The sequence below is a fragment of the Miscanthus floridulus genome, chromosome 5 (genome assembly GCF_019320115.1).
Source record: "Miscanthus floridulus cultivar M001 chromosome 5, ASM1932011v1, whole genome shotgun sequence".
In the NCBI taxonomy this organism is placed as follows: domain Eukaryota; kingdom Viridiplantae; phylum Streptophyta; class Magnoliopsida; order Poales; family Poaceae; genus Miscanthus; species Miscanthus floridulus.
Window position 1 is genome coordinate 79,904,539 of NC_089584.1, and position 8,526 is coordinate 79,913,064.

Genomic DNA, 8,526 nt, shown 5'->3' on the forward strand with positions numbered 1-8,526 from the left:
TGGGTTTCCAAGTTAGGGTTTGACTATTTTAGACCCCTAGAGCTCCTGGGTTTGACTGTTTAAAAAGTGTAGCTTAGAGTGTTTGCATGTCTGAGCAACCTAAAGCAAAGTTGTAGCAAATTATAGATGGAACAAACTTTGTTTAGAGGCCAAGTCATAAAAATGTGTGGAACAGTCTCAAACATGGCCCACAAGTCAGGTTTGGGTGCTGATTCTACACTTAGAAAAATTTCTAAGTCATAGTTGCATTTACAGTTTGTTGGAGCTGACTTTGGATTAATGTAACTTGTGATTCTTTGCAAATTAGCTGAAGGTTTCTATAGAACAATTGTAGACCTATTATAGCTATGCAACTTTGATTCAAGGAGATCCTGCTAACTCGCCACCGATTTGGAATTTTGAAGGGACAAAAACTCGCTGTCAGGCCAGTTCCTTCGCTCTGATAACTGAATCAGCTTCGCGCTATAGGGCTGACTGGCAATAGGCCGCTGCCGCCGCGTGGTCGCCACGCATCGTGGCCGGCCAGACGCCGTTGCCCGGTGTCCTCTGCTTGAAGCCACGTCCTCCTGCCTCTCTGCTCACTCTCCTTCACCCTCCGTCGCCTTCCTCGCTCGCAGCAGCAGCAGCAGCGCGTCGGCTCCGCCATTGCCACCAAGCACGCGCCGTCGCCTAGCTCCCTCGCCACCGTGAAAACGCTGCCTCCAGCTAGCCCGAAGCTCCACCGTAGCCTCCTTTAGTTCTTCCACCTCACCGTTGGGCCGGCGAACCAAGGTAGTGGCCGCATTTTTGGTTTCCGTCGTCGTCGTACCTCGTCGGAGTCGTTGGAGCTCACCATGGCTAGCACAGCACAGCCTCTCTCGTCCTTCCCTAGCCCTCGCCTAGCCTTCGCCATCGCAAGTAGATGCTTCGGTGATGACGCTACCACCATTACCGGACCAGCCGCGCTGGAACACGGCCAAGCGCCGCCGTGTGCCATGGCAAGCCGCCGTGCGTCGTGGCCATGCGCCGGGCGGAGTCTTGTATAGGTTTGGACATAGTGACTCTGTCTGTGTCGTTTAAGGACCGATACGTTGTACGTCCTCATGTCATGTTGAACGCAGCCTAACACTTAGCTGGCCGGATAACTCGTTTCGACCGCGAAGCCTAGTAGCTCGATTCAAGCCAGGGACGCAAGCAGGGGTCGCAATCTGGATGGTAGTAAGGATGTGCGGAGAGCCATTGGCATAAGCCCAAGGGCGGGTTAAGTCACCGAGCACTCATGGCAGAGTGGTTCTCTGATTTTGCGGCACTGATCGGACTCGTGACTCCTAAATTGTACCAAAGGTGACTTGTTGCGACCCTGATGGGGGAAGCAGGGTTTGTGTTTAGGAATACCCCTCCAGCTAGATAGGAATCGATTCGAATCGCCGTCTCTCTCGGATAGTGAGAACTTGACTGAGCAGAGGCAATGTAGATTTAATTAATCTAACGATATGGTTAAATGGATGATGATGAGAATGTTGCCACGATTTATACCTACTATGGTTATTAATGTTTGCATCTTAATCAAATGATTGCTTAGTACAGGTGCTAATATAGATGACAGGTTAATGGCTAAAAGTCAGTGCTAGTTCAGGTTAGGAGTTGATCATTATTACTTATGCTTTTCCGCAAAAAGAAAGTGTCAGCCAGATCCACTAAATTAAGCTATTCATGATCCTTGGTGTCATTTGTTTTGGTTTCCGATGGGTAAGTCTAGCTGAGTACATTCTCGTACTCAGGGTTTATTCCCTCTTGTTGCAGATGACCTTCTATATCAGGGCTTTTGTAAGTATTGTCTTCACCCGATGGGTGACGAAGACTAGATCATGGGCATGATCTCTATTTCTCTTATCCGAATGCTTTTGCGGGTTGTGATCAGCAAACCAGTATTTGTATTTGAACTCGGGTGTGTAAGTTAAACTATTTGCTTCCGCGTACTTTACAACACTTGTTTTGTAATAACGATGACTCTGAGGTGATGTAATCTATTTGCAAACTATCTGTGAAATGTTGTAACGTATGATATGTTATGTTGAATTACTGTGATCTTGGTTGTATGCAAGTTGGTTTGAAATCCTTCGTGGTTTCAGTTGACTACCGGGTTTATATGGGCTCAAGTGCGAGAATTTGATCGTTTCGGCGATTGTTTTTTTTTTGTACTTGTGCTCTTATAAATTGGTCGGTTCTGTGACAATCAGGACGGAGAACCACAAGGAACATGTAAATGAAAGGCATCAAGGAACAATCTTGTACGCCTTTAGCCTGTCGATCCATGTGGAGACTGGCCAAGGACTTGACCGTGTTCCAGAAGCCGAGAAACCCGTGCTCCTTGCTCTTGTTCCAGCTGTCCAAGTCCCTCATCCTGATGCTGACCAGACACCCGCATAAACTTTCGGCGAGTGCCAGAGGCCAGACGGCGACGGGGGAGGCGTGCAGGTGCAGCAGGGCCAACCGGGCACGGCAGCGTGGTTCATACGGTGTGCGCGCTCGACACGCAGCCTCGGCGCCCGTGCCCTGTGGGGCACAGGGACGGGAGAAGTGGAGCGGCGGTGCCAGAGCCAGACCCAGACGGTAGGCCGCAGGCGCGTCTCTCACGTGTCTTTAGGCGCCGTGGTTTCCAAGGAGCAGCTCATCGAGTCTCGCGCGGGCAGGCCAGGGCCAGGCGATCACGGCGCGTCGCTGCCGCGCCACCGATCAGGGCGCGTCGCTACCGCGCCAAGATCGGTGGCGCGGCAGGCCCCGCCACGTCAACGGTCAGCTCATCCGGTCGTCGCACATCAGCCCCCTACCGCGCCACCATGCATGGCGCGGCATAGGCCTTTGGCCACGCCATGGCAATAGGCACGGCTAAAAGTGTTAGATTTGGAAATAAAAAATAGTCAATGTTAGATTTAAAATTAGTTTACAAAAAGTGTTACAATTAAAAAAAAAATCTACACTGCAGATTGCAGGGAAATGTAGAAGAAGAGCCTGAAACCAGAGCGTATAGGAACATGTATGACAACAATCTGGCTCAATTCCAAGCAACTATTTTACTACTTCCTCCATCTCAAATTATAAGACGTTTGACTTTTTTGACACTAAATTTGACTACTCATCTTATTCAAAAATTTGCATAAACTTTTTGAATAAGACGAGTGATCAAACTTAGGGTAAAAAAAAGTCAAACGTCTTATAATTTGAAATGAAGGAAGTATCTAATAATCACCCAAACTTTACAAGATACCGTGAACTATTTTACTAACAATAATCCATACTTTATTACACATTTACACGTAGATAGTTCCATTACTTGACAGAATGACTGGAACGGAATTACTACACCTTACCGCAGCCCCAAAGGTGATTGGCAAGACTGGATATAAACGAGGCGGCCGCAGATTTTGAGCTAGAACCCGTATCAACTGTCATCATCACTGGGCGACAAGTATTCATGGCAGCCTGTTGCGGCCGTGTTCGTATCATCGTGTGCGCCTGCATGGACGTCGGCTACGCATTCTACCTCTACTATCAGGACCGCGTCGACACCACTGTTGCGGTATGACCTTTGCATCGACACCAGTCACATCACTGTTGGGTGTATAACCTTTGCGGCGTGTTCGATAATTGCGTACTCAGTGACGAGAGTTGAGGGAGGGAACTAAAGTGCCAGTTTGATTTTTAATCGTAATATCTTATTGGTTTGTGAATGAAACATAAGAGAGTGAGTTGAAGAGGAAGTTTATATCCCCTGCTTGGTATGAGGTTAAGTCAATGTCGTGCAGATTCTGGACGAACTTTGAAGGGACTTTGGCGTGCCGAGAAGATAAGGGGAAGGAAGTGTGAATTTGGGTGGAACGAGATACCCTTTGGGGCTCTCGGCTACGTGTTTATATACACGGGAACAATCCCCATGGTGGCATGTACAAGGTCATTGTTTACAACAGAAAGTATATATCCAACCTATCTAGATCCAACTAACTTACCTTGTACAATAATCTAGGTACTATACAATGAACCTAGACACAGACTAACACGTCATCTTAACACCCCCTCTCAATCTTAACCAGCCACTAGGTTGAGATTGCTTCTAAACTGGATCAACTTCGCCAATGTCAATGGTTTAGTAAAACCATCTGCTAATTGATCTGCTGAGTTTATGAACCGAATACTTAGCAACTTCTAAGCTGCCCTTTCTCCGACAAAATGAAAATCAACCTCTATGTGTTTTGTTCTTGCATGAAAAACATGATTAGCAGAGAGATAAGTAGCCCCTAGATTATGACACCACAATCGCGCTGCAGGAGGATGTTGGATCTTCAACTCAGTCAACAACTTCTGAACCCACATCATCTCTGCAGTGGCATTAGCAAGAGCTTTGTATTCGGCTCCAGTACTTGAGCGAGACACTATTGCTTGTTTCCTTGCACACCATGAAATCAGATTGCAACCAAGAAACACAGCAAAGCCTCCAGTCGAGCGGAGGTCATCAACACAACCTGCCCAATCAGCATCTGAAAATGCACTCACCATCATAGAGCTTGAGCGTCTGATATTCAACCCAAGTTTCAGTGTGCCATGTATATACCGAAGTATTCTTTTCACCGCAGTTCAATGCAAGGTAGTGGGAGCATGAAGGAATTGGCACACTTTATTTACTGCAAAGGAGATATCTGGCTGAGTAAGCGTTAGATATTGTAAAGCCCCAACAATGCTTCTATACCTTGTAGAATCCTCAGGCCCAAGTTTCTCTCCTTCGGTGGCGCTGAGCTTGTCGACAGTAGACAAGGGAGACTGACTTGCTATGATTCATACCGGCTCGCTTGATAATGTCTTCAGCATACTTTCCTTGCGACAAGACTAACCCATCCGAATTTTTCTTTACTTCAATTCCTAGAAAATAGTGCAACTCACCAAGGTCCTTCAAGGAAAACTCTTTCTCCAAGTCCTTGAGTAGAGCATTTGTGGCTTCTGGTGAGGAACTTGCCACAATGATGTCATCTACATAGACTAGAATAAATATTATATGCCTTCCTTCATTGTAGTAAAATAAAGATGTGTCTACCTTGGAAGACACGAATCCCAGAGCTTCAAGCTTACTACACAACCGTGCGTACCAAGCACGTGGTGCTTGCTTGAGACCATAGATGGCCTTATCCAGCTTGCAAACAAAATTTGGATGAGACTTATCTGCATATCCCGGTGGTTGCCGCATATACACTTCTTCTAGAACTCCATGAAGAAAGGCATTCTGAACGTCAAGTTGTCTCAGTGACCAACCCCTGGAAACTGCAATGGAAAGTATGAGTCTTATAGTAGCAGTTTTGACTACCGGACTGAAAGTGTCTTCATAGTCAATGCCATAGAGTTGCGTGTAACCCTTGGCTACTAAGCGTGCTTTATATCAGTATATCGCACCGTCAGCCTTCCTCTTGATCTTGTAGACCCACTTACAGTCAATAATATTCTTGCCTTTGGGAAGAGGAACAAGGTGCCAAGTTCTATTTTGTAACAAGGCACTATGTTCACTATTCATAGCCGCTACCCACTTCTGATCTTGCAAAGCCTCATCAATAGTATTTGGTTCACCTGCAGATGCTGCAAACATACCCCATCTAACAGTGTCATCAGTGTAAATTTTTGGTTTATGTATACCGTGCTGGAGTCGTGTGGCAGGGTGAGAAGGAGCATCACTTGCGGTGGAGGTCGTAGGATCAACAACAGGAGCATCAGCCGCAGACGATCCAGGCGACACGGACTCGAGCGACAGCTGATCCTGCCCCCTGGCGCTCGGATCCGTCTACGGCTGTGGCGACGAGGTAGGAGTCGTGTGCAGCGGGAAAGAAGATGCAGAAGACCCCGCCTGATCGGTCGTTGATGCCACGCGACGCTAAGAAGAAATCCACGTGGATCCCGGGGCTGATGCGGAGGACGCCGACGTGTCGGCGTGTAGCGAATCCGCTTCGAGACCCACGCCGTGGTTGTCGCCAGGGAGGTGACACATGAAATGACGACCAAATGAACCCGGATTTGCACCAAATGAACCCGGATGTTCACTAACAGAATCACCATGTATGCCTGCATCATCCACAAAAATACTTTGGCTGGCGCCATTGTCATCAGTTGGAGCATTATCACATCGATTTAGCAAAGTTGCATCCCCAAACCTAGCATTGGGATTGACTAATGCATCAGGGAAGAATAGACAACTCAACTCGGAGACGAGCACCAGCATTTGGATGAAGTTTGGCAAAAGGGAAAACATGCTCATCAAAAACAACATCACGGGAGATATACACCCGGCCAGCAGACAGATCTAGGCACTTAAAGCCCTTGTGTAAATTGCTATAACCAAGAAAAACGCATTGCTTAGATTAGAAGGCTAATTTTCTTGTGTTGTATGGTCTCAAGTTCGGCCAGTAGGCGTAGCCAAACTGTGCGTAGAAAAGAGTAGTCAGGCTGTTGATGAAGGAGGCGCTAATGTGGGGTTTCATTATGAATTACTCTAGAAGGAAGCCTATTGATAAGAAACACAGCGGTAGCAAAGGCCTCGTCCCAAATTTGAGAGGCATGGAAGCATGAGCAAGCAAAGACAACCCAACTTCTACTATGTGACGGTGTTTCCACTTGGCCGATCCGTTTTGCTGGTAAGCATGAGGGCATGAGACGTGATGTGTTATGCCAACCCGATTGAAAAAGGTATTTAACGATTGATATCGCCCCCAATCGGTTTGCATGGTAAGGATTTTGCGGCTAAATTGGCACTCAGCAAGGTGCTGAAAATCACGAAAACATTGAAAGACTTCAGATTTGTGACTGTAGAAAATATATCCATGTAAATTTGCTATAATCATCAATAAAGCTAACATAATATGAATTGCGTCCAATGGAAGAAGGTGCAGGGCCCCAAACATCTGATAAACAAGATCCAAGGGACTAGTAGACACACTAGTTGACCTTGGATAGAGCAATTGGTGACTTTTGCCCATCTGACATGCATCACAGATATTGTTTTTATTGGAACTCTTGACAAAAGGAAGCTTATGGCGATTAAGGACCTGCTGAACTACAGGAGTAGATGCATGGCCTAATCTATGATGCCACAAGGTGGCAGACGGCTTGATGATGCCAAGCGCTTTCTTATTTGGACTCGACTTCAACGGGTAAAGACCTCCTTCACATTTGCCTCTGAGAAGGGACTTCCTCATTCCCTATTCCTTGATAAAAAAATTGATTTGGATGAAACTCTAGGAAGGCATTATTGTCACATGTAAGACGATGAACAGAAAGCAAACTTTTGTTAGCTTGAGAAACATGAAGAATTTTATGAAGATGAATATTACTAGTTGGGGTACGCAAAATGCTAGAACCAATGCGATCAATCTCCATACCTAAAATCGCTAGCGGAATGGACCCTGATCGTGCCCGCCATACTTGTTGCGAACAGTGAGCTTCTCGAGCTCGCTGGTCACTGTGATCGGTGGCTGCCCGAGTCGACATACCAGTTCGTGTCAACTCCATATGAAGTCATGGCCGAGGACGCACTCTTCTAGGGCAGACCAGTGAACGATGCATCAAAACGTTTGTAGCACTTCATCACCGTGTGACCATCCTTGCCGCACAACTAGCAAGTAACAGTCGGTCCTCCACCATGGCCTACCATCAGTGGCCACCCTTCTGGCCACGTCCAAAACCAGCCGCGGCCATGGCCACGGCCACGGCCATCAGTAGGGTTGCCACCTCCACTGGCCTCCTTTGGCCACCATGTTGGCTGAGGAATGAGGTCCCCCGCCAGTGCAGCTCCAGTGTGCTGTTCAAAACTAACTAGCTAAGTGTAAAGCTCACCAATAGTAATGGGTTCGACCCTTGCGATGATGACGGAGACGAAGGGGTTGAACTCGAGGTCGATGCCGGTGAGGATGTACGACACGAGCTCCTCATCTTCTAGATTCCAGCCCGCCGATGCCATCTCCTCAGCGAGGCCCTTCATTTTGGTGAAGTAGTCGGTGATTGAAGACGTCCCCTTGGTCGCGGTCGCTAGGGCCATGCGTGTGGCAGAACCACCTAATCTAATGCCTTTCAGGAGTACTTGTCTTCCATTAGACACTAAGTACTCAAGGGAGAACACTAAATTACACAGTTTCGTCAGGCACACCCCAGGGGAGAACCCGTAAATCCACATTTTTCCCATCAGGATCACAAATAAGAGAATAAAGCTTACACCATTTCTTACATCACTTTTAATACCACATCAGAGTATAATATTTACTGTTATAACAGCGGAATGTAATCATATTAGCAGGGTATGAATAATTTAATTGAACAACAGAATATAAACATGTGAACAGAGTTACAGCGGAATTAAACATCTATTTATGATGTGATGACATATTGATATATAAACTACGATAACATATTATAAAACTTTCATTTGTTAAAACATTTGGTGATAGTTATAAATAAAGACTATAATCACAGCGTAAAGGAATCCTCTCTAAGCTCACCAGGAGGAATCCACACACAAAG

The 8,526-nt window shown here is 46.6% G+C and overlaps 1 non-coding gene across 1 annotated transcript; it reads right to left on the reverse strand.

Moving 5' to 3' along the window:
* Window positions 1-7,812: 7,812 nt before the first annotated feature.
* Window positions 7,813-7,951, reverse strand: LOC136455760 (small nucleolar RNA Z247). Its single transcript, XR_010759232.1, has one exon. It is a non-coding gene; the product is annotated as a small nucleolar RNA Z247 (small nucleolar RNA).
* Window positions 7,952-8,526: the final 575 nt, after the last annotated feature.